This window comes from Tympanuchus pallidicinctus, unplaced genomic scaffold, assembly GCF_026119805.1.
Source record: "Tympanuchus pallidicinctus isolate F22 unplaced genomic scaffold, pur_lepc_1.0 scaffold1, whole genome shotgun sequence".
Taxonomy (NCBI): domain Eukaryota; kingdom Metazoa; phylum Chordata; class Aves; order Galliformes; family Phasianidae; genus Tympanuchus; species Tympanuchus pallidicinctus.
Genome location: NW_026294618.1, coordinates 66,574,881 through 66,594,455, shown reverse-complemented (window position 1 = coordinate 66,594,455; position 19,575 = coordinate 66,574,881).

Sequence of the window (19,575 nt, the reverse complement as noted above, 5' to 3'; positions counted from 1 at the left end):
TGATTTTTTTTTTTGTTGTTGAATTGGATCTTCTCTGACATTTTTCCACATTTGTTATTGAAAAGCGGTGTCATTCATAATTCATGTTGGCTTATCCTCATGGGATATTTGCTGTCTTTTTCTCCCAGAATCAAATGTTAAAATGACACATAACTAGGGGACATTTAAAGATGCAAAATTACTAATGTGTTGTTTGAAAAATGTCATTTTTTTGGTGTTCATAGATTTATTTATAGGAGTGCAGAGTTATATAAAATGTTGTAGTACAAAAATTCTGCCTGAAATAGACCAAGAGAAGTCCATCTCCAGTTAGACCATGACAAGTCCCTTGAGGCTATGCTAGGGCTTTACTGTGATTCATCTGCAAGGTATCTGTAGCATTAACTCAGCTCTGAACTAAGCAGCGTATGTCAGCAATCCAAATACAATTTCTCCAGGGATGTACTGCTGAAAAGGTGTCCAGTTTTATTGTAAAGGAGTGTTCTGGCATAACGTGTGTGGGAGTAGAATATAGAGACAATGCTTTCTCGTTGACTTCTGTAACCTCAGCTTTCTTTTTGCTAGATAGCAAACAATGAACAGAGGATCTCTGATGTTGGCTTCTGCAAAAACCGCATGTGTAGATTCCTTTTCCTCATGCATTTTTATTTAGAGGTCCTAAAGAAAGCCGCTTGCTGTTGCTTTATGGAACTAGGAGTGAGACTGATTCATGAGGACAAATGCAGAAAACTCAACGTAGACTCTTCTCAAAAATGTTTCCAAGAGCCCTTTACTCCAATGTCTCCAAACTGAGGAAATCTCCATCGCATTCTTTAGACATTGCCATGAGGTATGCATGACTACAGATTTTAGTGAGGCACACTAAGTTCTGGTGTGGAAAAGGGAATCTTTTAACTTTCAGGAAGGGAAAATATTCTGTCCTTCGGTTTGGGGTGACATAGTTTGTTCTGTGAATGCAGGTAGCTTTTGTAGGACTTTGGCCTTTTTGAATCACAGATAATCCTTGGTCTTCCCATGGAGTGATACAGCTTTGTTCTAGTACCAGTGTGAATGTGGATGGCCTGAGTATACAGTTAGTCCTCAAACCTGAGAATTGGCCATACTCTCTTTTCCTCTCTGAAGCATCAAACTTGGATGAAATTATGATTGAAAAGAGGAATCACTAGATAAAATTCTGTGAACTGTGCTAAGTGGCCACCGTGATCTATTTTGGCCTTAAGTTCTGAAAATTATGTTGATTGTTGATCCAATTTATAACATCACTTATCTGCAAAAGGAGTTACGTGCCACCACCGCCTACTGTTTCTTGATTGTCCTGACTGGTTAAATGGATGAATAAATGATAGAGATCTTAAAACTGGTTTGTGAGTTCCGTAAATGTCTGTCTATTATTACACTGTTTAAGGGCAGAAAGTGTAGAATAAAAATACTATATTTGAAAATGTGTTCTTGTTTCCTTTCTTCCTCTATTTAGTGTAACTTGGCCATAACTTTGCATTTAGTTATGTTTAAGTTCTGACGCTTATCCTTGGTGGCTTGCATTCTCAAAAGATTATAGTCTATATTGTTCCACTGATGTCAGTGGAGTATGCCAATTTATATATCTGCTGTACGGTGAAGCATAATTCATTCAAAACTAGAATTGAATACCTTTCAATCTGTTGTCACTCTTTGTTCTCTAGGATGAACTGGAACTAATTACATTGATTTATTTTTTGGTTTTTTTTTTTCAAGTTACTGAAAATGTGCATTATTATTTGGATTTAATATAAATTTTGCACTGCTTGTAATTCTTCCTCATGCCTGCTGTTGGAAATGCATCAGTAAATAAAAGTGAGCATAACTGACAGCTCTGTAGAGGCTGAAGGTAGGCTGTGACCTAAATGAGGACTGTTCTCATAATGAGAGACAGCTGAAAGTTTATGTACATAGAGCCACTAAAATAGATTCCCTGGCTCTTTTTCATGAACCAGCAGATGGTAGCAGAGTCTGTGGATCTCAGAGAAGGCAAATGTGCATTAAATAATGTACCTGCCCTCATTCATTAGCCATTCATCTTTACTTGTCAGCCTCTTTGTAAGTGCCTTCTGTAGTATTGACCCTGAAACTGTATCATTTAAACAGTAATCAACCATCTCCAGCACTTCCCCTTTCTTTTTCCCCTTTCTTTCACATATCAACGGCTTTGATTCCATTGTAATGTGGACTGCTGACAGCTGTAGGCATGTCTTTGTAGAAAAGAGATATTCATAAAATGGAATGAGGCAAGAGGAAAGGCTGACCTGCTGGATTGAAGATGGGAAGAGGAAGAACTGAAAGGAAAGAGGTGTGTGGGCATGGACTTGTCAGTCTTTTTACTAGTCTTTCGCGTGTACCTGGAATTACAAATGGCCCATCATTATAACTCTCATTTAGGACTTGCCAGAGTACTTAGTACCTGGCATAAGATTGCACAGAGAAAACATAGGTCCTGCTAATAGAGCCTAGCATTTAACCAAAGATGCTGTGTATAGGAATGAGCTAAAGGAATATGCTTTCTGGATTGAGACCAGCCGAGCTCTAATTAAATGGGTTTCATGGTGTCTTTTTGAGATGGGATTTGAAAGGCAAAATTGAAGCCTTCTATTTGTGAAGAGGGGGGAAGGGACCCCTGAAGACTGAGGTGTTTTTACCTGCCATTTTTGTGACTGAATCGCAGGGCTCAAAAGTTCGCATATTGTCAACAGTTATGTTGAAAATACTGTTGAGCTGTGAGCCATTCTGCAGTAAATGATGAGAAATGTTTTCAGGGTACACTGACAACCCAACGAATCCAACATGCCAAAATGATAAAGTCAAGCCTACCATTTTCTCCCTAGATCCTTTTTTTTTCTGAAGGGTCAACCACAGGATAAAAAAGTATGAGGAATGCAAAGTGTTCCATCTGACACCTGCTTCCATCATATTGGACTATCTCTTTTGCAGTGCTGGAAAAAATACAGGATTTTTTTTATTTCTTGTCCATGGACCCTACTGAGAGTTCAGGAAACTCATTTTTAAAAGTGTTATAACTGTTGCAGGCTCTAGATGGTACTCTGTAATCACAGTAATGTGGCCTGCCTTTTGCAATGGTCTTACTGTTTTTTTTTGTTGTTTTTTGTTTTTTTTTTTTGGCTTCAAAATGTGGGGAAAGTAAAATGAAGTCAGCAAGAAACCTACCAAATAAAAAATAAAAAGGTCGTAGGTTTTTGTTTCACACTCCATATTTAAATTAGCTTTCATTCATGTATAATGGACTAGATGTTCTTACAGCGCTTACCACATTAGGTTCTAATATTAATGAGTTGTGCTCTACTGAGCCAGTGCTTTCGTTACAGTTGCTGGCAAGGAAAGAGGAGAGATTAGTGCAGGATTCCCCAAGAGAAAAATGGTTTCTTTCTTGTGGTTCTGAGGTTTTCATTTGTTGTGATGTGTGTGCACAGTGTGCATGAACATCTGTGTATCTACATGTGATTTTGGGGGCATTCTACACTGAGGATAGCAGCTCAGCTTTCTGCTGAAGTCAGTGGACAGGGACTTATGTGAAGATGGGGGATCATTAATTGACAAACAAAAACAAAAAACCCTAGACCATCTCTAGCAACAGACTACTATTTGTACAGAATTTTTCATGATCTCGTGCTCCAGAGTTTAGTAGTAAAAAGAAACACTTTACTATTCCTGATGGCACAAGAGACATATATTATCTACAGGAGAGGAATGGGAGACCCTAAGTATTTTTGTATTCTGTTTTTAAGACTGCCTAACTGAGCCTGCACGGACAGTAGGATTAACGGCTATTTTCTACAGAGCTGCAATGAAGTCTCTGAGTGTGTAATAAGTGCTATAATATGGGTTTTCAGACTGCTTAAAAAAAAAAATACAAGTCCTAATGAATTTGCTTCCCTAGATATTTTTAACTCAAAAATAAGACTTTCTGTGAAACTGTGTGCAATTTCAGTAGAACTCTAACTCTAGCTGATACGATAGGCAAATTGTAATACATTTTATTTTCCAAATGTTATCTTACCAAATATGTAGTAATTCCTACTATTACATAAGCTCATTTTTATTCTTAATTTATGGTTAATTGTATGCCTGAAATGTGTGACAATTAGCCAAAGATGTAAATGCTACTCAGAGAGAAAAATGAGTATAATTGAATCAAAGAAGAAAAATCAAGGAATGGTTGAAGTTTTGTTCTTACAAATTCCTATTTGAAATTAGGTGTATGTGCTCCAAGAGGAGTCCATGATTAAACAGGAAAAGATCTGAGGAATATTTAAATCAGGGAAGTTTATTTGAAAGGAGGAAGAATCTGTGGTCATGTAGATATTAACGTTGCCTCTAGTTGTGTAGCTGCAACTTCCTGAATTGTTTTTATTTTGTAGTGGGAAGGAGGTAATATTTGCTTTCTGTTGAAGGTTTCTGGAGGTGTGGGACATATATAATTTTCCCTATTAATTAAAGCATATATCTAAAATTAAACCTTTTCTATATTCATCATACGAGCTTCCACTCCATGCCTGCATATGCAGTTGCTAATTTATATTGATTTTTATACTTATCTCGCTCACATAATATTTGGGTGCCTTCTAGTACTATTTTTTTTTTTTTTTTGACAATGTAAGTAACATCTGTCATTTTTTCTCCTGGGAATAGATGCATGTTCAGTATAATGCTTGGATTTTTGATGTATGTACTGCTGCACGTGTAGTAGGCAAACTTAAAGATCCCTTCTTTATCTTTTATCCAGCCTTGCCTCCATTCTCCTTTGACTTCTGAAGAATCTTAGAAAAGGTGTAATTTCTTTTACTTAGTTAAACTGTTTGAAGGCTAATTGTTATATTTATATTTGGTTTTAATTTGTGTCATTCTGAAAATTGTATGTCAAAAGCCTGTATTTGGAATATTTCCAGTTTTTTTTCCATTTATTTAAAATGTAGCTTGGATTTTATTCTGTTATTAAAAACTTAATAAATACCAAATTCTCAGGAGAGAGCAGATATGAAAGGAGAGATGCAAAAGCATGAAAATTGGAAGAAAATGAAGATCTGTGGTATCTTCCTGGCTAGGTTTATGTACACAAACTCAACATTTGTACAGTGAATAAAAAAACTGAAGTGTTTATAGATACCAGCTTTGAATATCAGGTTCAGGACTTCATAGTCATATACTAAAATTTTTCTGTCTCTGTTTTTCTATGAACAGCTAGAAAGTTTTCAGCTGATAACAACAAAAATAGGACCCCATTCTTTTTTTGAATTTTTGATGTGGAATTTCTTCAGTGACCATTTCTAATTTGAACTGCAGCAAATATGATCAGAACTGAAAATGATGATCAGTGTTCAGTGGTTTCCAAACATTGGTGCATGAAATTATTTGATTTCACATGCCTGATATTGAAGGAAGTGGGAAAAAGTCAAGGGATTAAATGTGTTGAAAGGAATTAAAATTGGTAATTATGTCAGGGTAAAATGTAAACATTAGCCAGAGCTGTTAACAGCAAGAGAGAAAAGCTTTCCGGTCACCTTAACATGTGGCATATCAGTTTCTTCACATTCTATGGGATCGAAAATGTCACTGAATGAAACTTTGCCTACTGAAGCAGAAGAGCAGAGTATTGTTTGATCTTTCAAGGGAGACATGTTTGATGCTGCTGTCATCAAAACCCAGCTAAAATGATTAAATCTGTGTTCAAGGCCTTTGAAGTTCAATTCAGTTAAGTCAGAAACTAAGTTTGTATTTGATAACAAAATAATAACATTTCTGTGCCATGTACATGGATTTTTTTCTGCAAGTATGCATACATTTGTAGGTGTGTGTGTGTAATATATATGTGTGCATATATATATATGTAAGCATGTTGAGAAATAATAGTTTTGCTGCCACTCCTATGCTTAGTGTGTAAAAGGTGAATGAGGATAAAGAAACCTTTCAAAGTGGGAGAGATGTTAAGTACTTTTGATGTGTTAGCAAGTATTCTTTCCCACACTTTTCTGTACAGATGTGCAACACTGGAGTTGTCATACTGGATCAGAAGCATATCTGTCTGATTCTCTTTCCCAGGGGCAGCCAATGTGGGATGCTACAGAGAGAAGTGGATGAAACTCTATCCACACCATTTTGAAAAATATATGCATCTTTAATATTAATGTAAACCCCGAAGCACAAAATCTTATGTCTTATTAAAAACTCTGTTTAAGAATTAATTCTTGGAAACAGGAATGGTCTTATTTGCTATATGAATGTATCATTTCTACAGGATCACAGAAATTAAGGCTGAAGGAGTTGAGAGATGCTACAAGTCATCCTTTCCATCCACAAAGAAGAACAGCTAAATCTTGTGCTTTTCCTCACATTCCTTCATCTGAATGTTCCTGGAAACAAGGTAAGAAATTATATTATATTTTGATGCTTTACCATCTCATCAATCCATTAGGTATGATACAATGACATAATAATAAAGCAAAAATAAAATGAACAACAAGGCTAGTGGCACGGTGTTGTGCGTGTGATTCTTTACTTATTTTCCACTCGCCCAGCAAATTACTGCCGCTTTCTTCAGCGGACTTATGTTCACCAGTATGGGACAGAGGAGCAGTGTAACAGATAAGGAAGCAAAATTGTGAATAGGTGTTTCACCATGGAAGTGATTGAAGCCAAATGGTGGTGCTGAAGTTTTGTTTTCCTAATGCTTATTGTTGCTGCTCCAGTTCAGGGATTGTAGAAAGGAATGTGAGTCACACCTCTTAGGGATTTGTTGATATCTGGTGAGTTGACTTAAATGGCTAACGTGGTACATGTGTGTTCCTTGTTTTTGTTGGCATAGGCCTCATAAACATAGTGTGTTTAGTCTACGGTGGTCTGTAAGTTCATCCTTAGTACTGTGACATAAAGTGTCTGTCATATCTCCCTTGAAGATTCCATAGTCTGAAATCTTTGTCAACTTGCAGATTTTTCGTCAATACTCTATTAGTACTCATGTTAAACTAAAACTAGATTAAGATCAATTTCAGTGAGAAGGTGTAGAATAGGCCGATAGAAGCTGGGCAGATCACCAGAGGCAGGTGAAGAGAGAGGTGCTAATAAACTTCCACAGCCTACAAAAAGCAAGAAAAAAAAGGAGCTGGCCAGCAGCAGGAAGTGAAGCATGGAGCAGGGCCTGAACACACAAGAATCCATAGCCCAGACATAATCTGTCACCGGAGCATTCAAAATAAAATGTTTTATGTGTTGACAGGCAAAACACCTGCCTGTCACTTCATACACTGTGCCCAGCTAAATCAATCCCTGAATTAAGACTATTCATTTTGTATGTTGGTATGAAAAATTAAATTCTTTCAATTAAGTAGGAAAAATATGTCAGCTCTCCTCATTCCTATATTAATGGCAAAGAAGACTTAAAGCCAGTGACTGCTGGGCAGGTCTGGGTAAAAAAAAATATTGGCAGCCCAATAAATTGTGTGTTATTATTTGGTATTCCTCACATAAAAACAACACAAATGAAAAGGCCTGACCTTTTCATGGGCAGCAGCAGAGCTCTGACAGTAGTCAATATTTACAGGTAATTGTTGTGCAATTTAAGATCTGCTGTATAATCATACATTTGTAAACTTTTTTTTTTTTTCCTTTCTTAGAGTAAAGCAAATTGCAAGCTACTGGCATTAGGTATAAAAATACTGTTTTCCTGATGATTTTCCTTGGACCTATACTTAGAGTTGCAGTGAACTACCCAGGGATGATGCTAATAAGGGAACCAAGAAAAAAAAAACTAGGCATAAAGAAGCAGGCAATCATATTCTGCTTGTGGTCTGAATACTGTACTAAGTAGTCTGTGTTGCTCTACAATGATCCTCTTGTGACACAAAATGTAACATGGAGTATGTGAAAGATATTGTGGTGGCTGGGAACAAAAGGGGATATTTCAGGTAAAAAAAAAAAAAAAAGGGAACTGAAATGAATCATGATGTTTTGATGTGATTAGGCATTTAGCAATGTCCAGATGGACTGTCAAGCATGAAGTAATTCTAAACCTCATTTTAAACTAGAAATTTCCCCTTCCCTCTTGCTAACCTGATTTGTAATGGTTTTCATTTTACAAATTATTATTTTTAATAATCACAATGCAAACAAGTTTTACTTCCTACTTACATGACTTCCAGTTTCTCTATAGGTAGAAGTCGGCAACAGCTATTTCAGGACCTGCACATCTGGTGTCTCATAAAGGAATGTGCCAGAACCATCAGAAATGTTTAAAACAGTGCTTAGACCAAACATCTGCTATCAATTCAGGTGTAGAGAGAGAAAGAACCCAATTAGAAATAACTATGGGCCAAATTCTAGCAGATGTTCAATTACACTTGCTACCTACTTTGCAACAGACTTAGAGTGCAGTTGGTATTGTATATACGCATCTTTTCAAGGTTGTTTTTGAGTTTCTGTGTGTACTGCCAGCTGCGCTAACAGTCAGAGGTGCTACCATTCCTCTACAGCTATTGCAGTTGGGATGCCTTATTTCATGGGGTGTATTTCTGTACAGTATTTCTTGTTTGCTTTGCTTCATAAGCAAAATGTGAATCATGTTGTTAGGACTGGGCAAAAGATAACTTGTTCTCACCAATGTTCTTCATCTGGGAAGAAATCCATCTTGATCTGCAGAAAGGCTTTAACTTTACTCACTTAAGTTATCTTTAAGCAATGTGGAAATGTTCTTTTGATGCCTATCACCTGTGCTGTCTGGTGCATAGCTGTTATGGATATTTCTGAAATACCTGGAAGGTGTGATTGTCACTGTGCTAAAAATTAGAAAATCCCCTGGACAAGGGCATGATGCACTTCCCTTCTCCAGCTGGACTCTAGGTCATTGCAAGAAATGATATCAGTACTTGGTCATTAGCTTAAACTTCTGACAAATTAAAACGAGTGTTCTCTTCTGCCTTGGTAGAAAAATGACTTTTTTATCCTTGCACAGCTGTGACCGAGAAATAGAAATTAATATTGCTTCTAAATGAAGATTCAGGCCAGAGAGATGTGACAGGGTGAAGGTAAAAACTTGTTTGCTTTTGTCAGGAGATTGGTTTGAAATGTACTTCCCAAGTTGATGGGTTATGAAATGGAAACCTAGTAGACAGGAATTAATTTTTATTGCTAAAATTGTGTGTCATGTTGGAAAAAACAACTAGTGTACAAAGAAGTGTCCTGTTGCTGAAGAGGAACGTTTGACAGTGAACTGGTTAGAGCTTTTTCATCCTTAAAAAGCTAATGAAAAGATGACTCTTCTCTCCTGGGAAAAAGCTGTAGACTTGGGAATAAGTGAAACAAATGAAAGTTCACAGATGCTCTTTTAGAAGATGTAATATTTTTAAGTAATTTTGAAAGAAAATACTTCATTTTTGTCACATTTTAATATTCTTTAGCCTAGGGTGATAAGATGCATCAATCTCAGCACTAACTACCATAACCTTGAAAAAGTTTTCTTTTAGTTTCAAATATCCAAGGAGAGTTGTAAAAGCACATTAAGAAGGTGCAGAAATCTGTCTGCAAGGCTGGAAGAGGTGTCAGGTTTCTTCTTGTTACGAAAGGGCCATGTTCATCAGCAGTGGCTGCCACCAGCTTTTCATCCCCATGAGTTGTTCTTTTCATTGCCCACCGATGTCTGAGTCCCTAAGAGAAATGGTGTGTGAAAAGAGAAGTTGATTCAGCTTCTCAAAAGAATGAGAAAACTGATCCAGTTTAAATATGAACAGTAAAAATATCTTCCAATTGGCCTTTTGTCCTATTCATGTGATTTCTTCCAAATTGTTGTGCATCTCTGCACGCCTTTTCTCACATGCTGTTTAGGTGCTCTGGAATTCATATATGGCTTTGGAGAGGCAAGCACTTGTGACACAGCATCTCAGTACGGCCATCCTTTGACTTTGTTTCATTGGTTTTCATAGAATCATCGAATCCTCAGAGCTGAAAGGGGCCTTTAAAAATCATCTAGTCCAACTCGTCTGCAATGAACAGGGACATCCATAGTAAGACCAGATTGCTCAGAGCCTGGTCCAGCCTGGCCTTGAAAGTCTCCAGGGAGTGGACATCCACCACATCTGCTGGCCACTCTTATTTTAATCCAGTTTAGGATACCCTTGGCTTTCTGGTCTGCAAGGGCACATTACTGGCTCATGTCCAGCTTACCATTCATAGCCTCCACCAGTACCCCCAAGTCTTTTTCAGCAGCGCTCTGCTCATCATTTCACCCCCTAGCTTGTATTAGCAGTGCAGGTTGCTTTGACCTAGGCACATGACCTTGCATTTGGATTTATTAAAGCTTATGTGGCTCTCCTGGACTCACCGCTCAAGGCCTCTCTAGGTCTCTCTGGATAGCATTCCATCCATTGGGCATGTTGAATGCATCCACAAACTTGCTGAAGGTACACTTGACCCCACTGCCAAGGTCATTGATGAAGATATTAAAGAGAATTTGTCCTAGCACTGACCTCTTGGGGACACTACTCATCACTAATCTCCATCCAAACACGGACTCTATGACCACCACTCTCTGGATTCAGTCCAATTCTGTAGCCAATTCTTTGTCCATCAAATGGCACACCGATCAAATCCATATATTTTCAATTTGGTGAGAAGGATGTTGTGGGCTACCACATCAAAGGCCTTACTCTGAAGTTCAGGTAAGGACATTAGTGACTCCTTATCCGCTGATGCAGTCACACTATTGTAGAAATCCACTAGGTTAGTCAAGTAGGATTTGCCCTTGCTGAAGACATCCTGGTTCTCTCATATTGCTTCGCTGTCTTGTGTGTGCCTTAGCATAGCTTCCAGAAGGATCTGCTCCTTTATCTTTCCTGGCCCAGATGTGAGTCTTGACAGGTCATCCTTTTTGCCTTCTTAAAAATGGGTGTGATGTTGCCTTTTTTCCAGCCATCAGGGGCTTCATCTGATTACCATGAGTTTTCAAATGTCACCAAGAGTAGCTTGGAGACCACATCAACCAATTCCTTCAGGATTCTGGAATGCTTCTCATCAGGACCCATAGACCTGTGGATATTCAAGGATGTCCCTTTCAAATTAGCCACTCCAGGGCTCTGTGATGAGCTGTTATCAGAGAAGACTAAGGCAAAAAAAAAAATAAAAAAAATTGAGTAGCTCAGTCTTTTCCTTCTCTGTTACCAGCCTGCCTGTGTCTCACACTTGGGGGAGATGGGGGTAAGAGGGGGACAAGATGGAGATACACCCTCTTGGAATTTCCGTTTCTGATTGAGGTACCTGTAGAAACCTTTCCTCTTGCACTTTTTGTAAATTTTAGTTCAAGATGGCCTTGGTTTTCCTGACCCCATCTCTATGCAGCTTCCTAGCAGCTTCCCATGATACCTGTCCCTGTTTCCACTGCCTATGCATTTTCTTCTTGCTCTTCTGTTTGACCAACAGGTCCTGTTTTAGCCATGCTAGTTTCTTGACTTCCTTTCGTGAATTTCTACACCTGGGAATGGAGAGCTCTTGTGTCCTGAGGAAAGTATCCTTAAAGATCTGCCAGCTTTGTTCTACACCCTTGCCCATGAGGACAGTTTCTCAGATGTTTTGTTGACTGACTCGCTGAAGATCATGCATTGGTGTAGAGGCATGTCAGCTGGGCAGTTGGTCTTGTTACTTTCTTAGAGGATAAATCCTTACCTGGAGTTTCACTGTTGCCTTCTACCATTGTCTCAGTAGTCACTGCCTTATCATCATAGGATATCGTACATGCTGCAGTGTTGCCAGCATCTCTTAGGGCAGCAAGCAGAGGACAGATTTTCTCTGTGTTCAGTTTTGTTCAGAAACAGGGTGGTATAGCTTGTGCTTTCACATTAGCTTTTACTTTCTTCCTTTTACTCATTGTGAATTTTTATGAGCATCAACCAGAGAAGCATATTTGTATGAGAAAACTATATGTATGTTTCACTGTTTAAATGCATTAGAAGTTGACAGTAAGACCTGCCGATTCTGAAAGACATTAAAATGGTCAATCCGTGTGCTCTTCTGAGTAATTAACATGTGTAGCATTTCATTTCCTTTGTTATTATCCTACTCAGTATCCCAGCAAAGTATTTATTGGTAACAGTGTTAACAAAGTTGGACTTAATGCAGCAGAAGGCATGAAAAAAAAACCAAAGAAATGGGAGATTTTGCCTGGTGACACTGTGTAGGCTTGACCAAAACAGACAACCCAAACAGCATAAAAGCAAACTTTCTGTAGAGAATAACAAGGGCAAATAAAATCTTCAGAGCATTTTCAAAGGTTAAGGCAAAGTATTTAGAAGCCCTAACGGAAAATGAAATTTCAAAAATGTTACTTTAAAAAAAGTCCAGAAGCTAGCTGTTTTTTTTTTTTCCCAGTAATAGCAAAGGCTGAACCTTTTGTATTTTGTATTTGTGTTTTGTATTGTTTTTGTGTTCTGGTGCAGTGGGCAGGAGAGGAGGGAAATATTTTCAATTTGAGAAAAAACATGGCTCTTTGAAAGGAAAAGTTTCTTCACTTGAAGTGAAGGAGCAATCATCAGGGATAAAAGCTGTAAAACTATTTCCTCCTTAATGAGTATCAAAGACATCCTGATGCAGGAATATTGGGAAGGTAGAATTTCTGATACAATTAGTTACCATCCATTCTTACTTTCTTTAAATTCATGAGCTTTTCCTGGAAAAAAATGTACCAAGATTTAGCAGCTTGCATATTCTGTTTTGCAGCTGAACTTAAAATGTGCCTAGTAACCACTACTGAAGGTGGGAGCTAGGCAGTCTTAGCATCTTTTGTGATCTGGCTCTGTGTATACATTCACTATGCAAACAACTAATCAAGTTTCAAGAGTGGTATAATAAAAGTTTATTCTTCTTCCTCCAAAACCTATTAAATTCCTAAGATGGAGTCAAATGTTATATTTATGGTGCCCAGTTTCTCACTTAATCAAAACTAAACACTTAATTTAATACTTCATACCTCCAAAAAAAGAGGGTGAATAATTTATAATGAATAATTTTATGGATTTGGCTTTTTTCTGTTCGTGAATTATCCATAAGAGATCATGATTTCATGGAGGTACTTCTACTTAAAATGATTCACTAAATACTTCTTGGTTTGCATCAGTTTGTTGTAAGGTTTGATGTTTAACTTTCCAGCTGTTCTGATTGGACTCATCAACATATATTATACTTGCCCATTCAATATGTTATGTCCTAAAATGATGCTTCCAGACTGACTCATCACAGAGTGCTTCAGTGATTTCTATAACTTATGGTGGTTTTTTTTCGTTTGCTGTTTCATTAGAAAACTATTGTCAGCAAACTTATTTTTGGAGTCACTGAATGAAAAAAAGACCCTTAATTTAGATGAAATCATTTGTTAGTGATCTTGACATAATCAGGTTGAGAAGTAACTAATGCTTTGAAAGTGTGCACATCTCCTGGAAAGGCATTGTACTGTAATAAAATCACTGGGTGTCTGAAGTTGAGGCAAAGACCTTTCAGTCTCACACAGCTCTTGTTACTACCTGGATCAATATCTAGAAGGTCAATTACTGTCCCTCATCAAAGTTGTTTTCTAAATGAATTTACAGCATGATGGGTTGAGGTTGCAACAAGGTATAACTATATATACTCTTCTCCCCCTAGGTGTCTAAATACACACAACTGTCTCTGTTTACTACGTTAGATTCTTGATGCAACTAGTTATAGCATCGTGGTGCCAAACACTGATTTACAATGTTTGTCTCTAAGGGACTAATAAGGGCTTTGGTAGACGTCAAACTTTCAAGATAAATGGACAGCTATTAAGCCAAATGTTTTGGTTTTTGTAGCAGGAAGAACAAATAACCAGTGTATTCTGGAGAATGTCAATGTGTTTGTATTTCTGTTATCATTCTTTTAGTCTTATACTGTCACAGATAATCTGAATAAAACAAGTTGCTTAGTTATATAGGTAGATTTATTCTTTACTCCTTGATTCCTTTGGTGATGTGAGAATGTTTATTAATAAGACTGATAGAGCAGCACAGTTGATGATGTGGAAAATCATTAATATGAGAAGAGTCTTAATTTGTTGATATATTCTGGAAAAAGCAGATAATCACCCATGTAGTTCTTGAAGATGTAATTATATATCATCTGTATCCCTTCTGGAAAAGAGAAGGATTCCTGATTATATACAGACTAAGATTATGTCAGATATTTTGGGGTTTTTTTTTTTGGTTTTTTTTTTTTGAGGTTCAGCAGGTACTTGAACTATGTGTATATAATCAATCAATCCTAGGAAATGAAATTTTTAACTCAGTGTCTCAGAACTTGAAATGGAAGATTCAACGCATTATTTGTTCTTAAGTGTGCTGTGTGTGTGCCTTCATTTACTGATTAACCTTTCGATAGGTTATGTGTTTCAGCGCTATCCGAAATTTCTGTTATGTACACCATATTAATCCTAATCTGTCATAATCCAGATCGTGATCATGGTAGGTTTCCTCCCCTTCATCCCCCCTTTTTATGCATACTAATGCAACATGTTATTTTGTGATTCAGTGAAATTAAACCAGTTTAAGTAGAAACATTAAAAAGAAGTAATCAGATCCTTTAGTTGGTACAAATCAATATTTTATCTAACTGGGCCCCATTTCCTCACTGCTCTGCATAAGTAAAAAAGAATTTTTAAAGAGAAAATGTCACAGATCCACTAGTTGTGTCACTGCAATATCATCTGTTGGACCAGATGTCTTCTAAACTCTAAAGGTTCTGGGACTGTTTTAGTGTGATCATCTATATTAAAACCATAGGATTTTCTCATATGGTAGCTAAATGGAAGTATAGGAGTGCATGTGCATTTGTGCATGTGAATACATGCACGCAAATATGAGTGACAAATCAAATATGTTTTGTCCAAGGAATAAAAAACTACACACTTGGATTTGAAGAACAAGGAGGTTTTACCAGTATTATACAAAAACTCATGTACAACAAAGTTGATAAATCTCATATAAGATGAGAAGATGAGTATTTTTATGATGTTGTTCCTAATGGATTGCTAATAGAAAATATCTCGGACAGATTTTCAGTAAACTTCTGTTGCTCCCAGTATACACATTCAGATACATAGATGTGTGCATATGCATGAAAGGAAAGCATGAATACTAAGACCATGTCTGTAACTGCTGGGTTTTGAGTTGCACCCAGGGAAATAATGAAGCTTTTATATTTTATGTCAAAATTCAGAATTTTTCCAAAGTGTATGAATGGAATAGACCTGTCTGCCAAAACATCTGAGAACCATCTCTGCAGAGCTATTATTTCTCCTTTTTATTATCTGCAGACAATTTCCACTGCGCATAAAATAGACTGAGTCAGAAGCATCAGATCAGAGATCACCTTTTTTGCACCCAGCTGCTGAAGCTGTTGTAGTACTCTAGAGGCATCCATTTAACCAAAGTAACAGGGCAGTGATCACTGCAGAGATTGGGACTTCTTTCTTTATTCAAAGAAGTAGAGTTGCTTTTGTTGTAATGACAGTGAAGTAATTCTTGGTCACAGAAGAAGCATTAGCTAAGATTAAAAAAAAAAAAAAAAAAAGTCTTTTCTCCTTTTACAGAATAGTCTGATCCAAACCAAATCAATAAATTTTAAGTTGGTATGACTTCAACAAACCTGAAGTGTCTAAGAGTGCCTGAATCATATTATGGAATTGCGTAATATGGTTTGGCAGCAGTAGTTTTTCACTGTTTACAAGCTCCAATAAAATCTGGAAAGCAAATGTCAGAAGCATAAATAAAATCATATCCAAATGTACTGGTGATAATATTAGCACTTGAAGAATAGCACTTTAAATGTTGAAGTAGTTAGATACTGACTAATTCTCATAACACATCTGTGCACTGGGAAAGTAAACATTATATCTACAGGGGATGGGGAAACAGGAGCAGAGAATATACATGACTGTAGCAGAGGGTGGGATGTGAGGTTTGTCTGTTACTAACTCTTTGTCTGTTCTTCATCATGTTGCATAGCACTGACTATGTAGGAAAGTTAACTGGATCAAAGTAGATTTTTGAAGCTACTGTAAGAGCCCAGGTAGCAAAGTGTGAGTTGAATAGTGATATTCCAGGCATGATTTTTCTGTGTTTTTGCTGATCTTGTAAGTAACCATGGCCTATTCTAGTGTGTAAATCTGTCTGTCACTATGAGTCTTAGTAGCCTGGAATGTTCTGAAATGATTGTAAAGTAGAAGTACTTAATAAATATTTTCTCTGCTTCTTACTTTAAAAAGTTACTTTGGTTTAAATTTATACAATTGAAGTGTACTTTTAGTCTAAGTTAAATTAAGGATCAAGAAAATCAGTTAAAAAAGCAAAGCGTGGAGGGGGAACCCATTTAAAACTCAACTTGCCATGAATACCTCGGCTGGATGAACAGCTGTCAGAGGCTGCAGAATCTACATTCTATGAACATGCTCTGCATCTGGAAGTGACTACCACATCAGTGGGTGCAAACCCTCTGTTTTGGCTTTTTCATTCTGGTGAATATTCTTTGCTTGGTTGAAGCCTATGACGGGTCAGACGTGAAGTGATTCTGATTTGCGTTTGAAGCTTAGGCCACTAAGAATGAAGAAGGCATCTTTGGTTACATTTCATCCTTGAGGTCTTTCTGCTGAGTTGGATACAGCAGATTACTAGTAGTGGAGTTGATTCCCAGTTACAGAGATTTGAAAGGACTTTGGAGGAAGATATGTGTTAGTTCGTATACACTAGGATCACAGAGGCTCAGAGACATGAAAGTTCATACAGGCCTTCTGATGGAAAGCTGGCAGTTATCAAGCATGGAGTGTTCTCATATTATAGCTGCTGCTTTGAATTTTCAGTTAAAAACTTATTACTACTTTTATCCATGGAGTGACTTGCAAGAGCAGTGAAAGTGTTGATCAAATTTTGGGTCGTGGCCAGTGTAAGCTGGATGGAGAATGCCACTGCAACCATTGGTAGTCCCAAAGACTGTTTTCATCCTTATGACAATATGCTGTCTATCTCTATGGCTTGAGACTCCTATTACTGCTCTGTCTTTCTAAAATCGGTAGCAGCCACCTGAGAATTTGGCTGTGTCCCAAGTTCTGAAGTGATCTAGAATACTGAAATTAGGTGCTCTTCAGCTTTATTTTTTTTTTTCTATACTCCAAAGATAGGTATTGATTGATAAGTTTTATGTGATCCTTGGACGACTTCATATTAGCGTTTGCCTTTAAACATCTTTAAGACTCTTGTCATGTAAAGCCCTGAAAAACACAAAAACAAAATTAACTGGAAAATACCTTATTCTACCAACATCAGTCATATGTTTTTTAGCCTTTCAATGGTGAAGCCTATCACTGGAGCCTTGAGTCTCAAGAGTCTGTCCTTCTGAAAACCTTGCCTCAGGAGAAAATTTTGTGTTAAGAAACTGGAAGGAGAATTGGAACTTGTTTATTATTATTGCTTTTGGCAGGGTTAGAAGAAAAGTAACAGCTAAGCAGCTTACTGCTTAGAGGTGACAGGGATATTAAGTGTATAACATACAGATAAGTTCTAAGTTGGAGTAGTTTTCCAATTCAAATTTTGTTTTAATATTATAATCATTTCTGGTAAACCTCTTATGGACAAATACATTAAAGGAGATTTTTGCTGAAGACAGGTAATGACTGGGGAATGGCTTTTACACAAAACAACGCGAATGTGTGAGAGACAACACAAGACCGGAGGAAATAAGAGGAACACTGGAGTGGCTAGTGGAGTTGTGTTGTGCTTCCGAAGATGAAACAAAGCTTATGAACTTCAAAAAAAGTGGAACTTAACCAGTGCAGGGATTCAAAATGAACGGGAAATATAGCACGTTTCAAGATGACTAAAAATATAGGTGAGATCTGAAAGAAGGAAGTTGTAATGATTAGGATGTTGAAATTACAGATGAAGTATTCCAGGAGTAAGAAGAGAAGAAGAAAAAATAATTTTTAAGGTTGCAAGGAAAAGCAATAGTGTTTTGATTGCATAAAACTTTTCTGAATAATGGTGTGCCTTAATGTTACAGATTTATTTTACAGGGGATTAATATTCAAGAACCTGCTTGCATTTCTACCCCTTTAGCATTCACAAGGCAAACAGTGTCCACTTAAGATCATCTCCCTGAGTATTCCATCAAAACATCTTATTTCCAATTTTTCCACCCCAAACTTCTTGTTGTGCAATTGATGCTAATAGATGTGAAGTGTTTCCCTGAGTCTTCAGATATCTTTAGTTCTTGGTTACTGGGTTTCAAAATATCACACAATGTTTTGTGAGATGTAGGTTTAATCATTGTATGGGACTGTTTTCCTGACATTTTTGTTTTTCATGACATTGTATGGGACTAAATGTTTCTCCTAGTTAAATGATTCTGGAGCCTATACCTCGTGTACAGGCAGAAAGAACAGTTTGATGAACTCTACTTGCCTTGTCAGGGGATGATGACATTTATTTCCTTCATCTGTTGTAGTGTTCCATCACAATGGCAGTTGGCAAAATCTGCTGCTCTGTTTGCAAGAAATAAAAAAGATGTCAAAGCTTGTTAAGGTCATTGAGCAAAAGTGTGTGGATTTTAGGATTATATAGCTGTAAGTATTATGGAATTATTAATTTAAAAATCTATACATGAATAAAGCATCTGGTGAATGAATAACAGTAATTTCTCTCACATGGATAATTTAAATACCAGCTGTCTCTGTCCTAAACCATATTTTCTCATAAAGGCTTTTAGAGAGTCTGTCTGATGGTTGTGAAATTCCAGAATTTATGGACAGTGTAAGGTCTGTCTATACAAGGCTCTGAATCTTGGCTCATAATTAAAAGCTACCTCCAATGAATGGTTCAAAACAAGCGCAAAAGACCCCCAGGAGAAAACAAACAATTAAGATTTACAGACTGACTCCCCTTAAAAGTCTTGTCAGAATGGGAAGAACTGCATTTTAATGTGAGGGATAATCTTGAAAGAGATCACAGTATATATATCCTTTAATTATCTGTTGGACAGGTATAAGTATCTGCCAATCTTTGTGTCCAATCCCTACTAATTTTCTTTCTGATTTTAATGAGTATGCAAAACTGACCATGGACAACTTTTGAATATTTGTCTGACCTTCCTTAGCTACTTTTTAATATATACCAATAGTACTTTCTTTTTTTTCCATCTAACTTACAAATTTCATCTTACCACAGTGATTGTCTTTCCCTGTTTTGCCGTTTTGAAGAAATACTTTGGTATTAAAATGAAATGGATGCAATGAAATGACTAATTGCTGTGGAATTTTTCCACAATTTTTCTTTGTGGTACATGCAGAGGTCTTCTATTCTCATTCAGAACAGAGCTGAATATTGCACACACAAAAATCTTCTTTGAACTAGTAAATATTACGTAGTTCACCCCAAAAGTAATCCTCCTGTTTATTTCTATGGGAACTACAATAGATACAAAGAGTACAGCAACACTGTTTGATAGAGAAATTCTCAGCTACACTGAGAAAAATTCTCTTTTTTCAACACA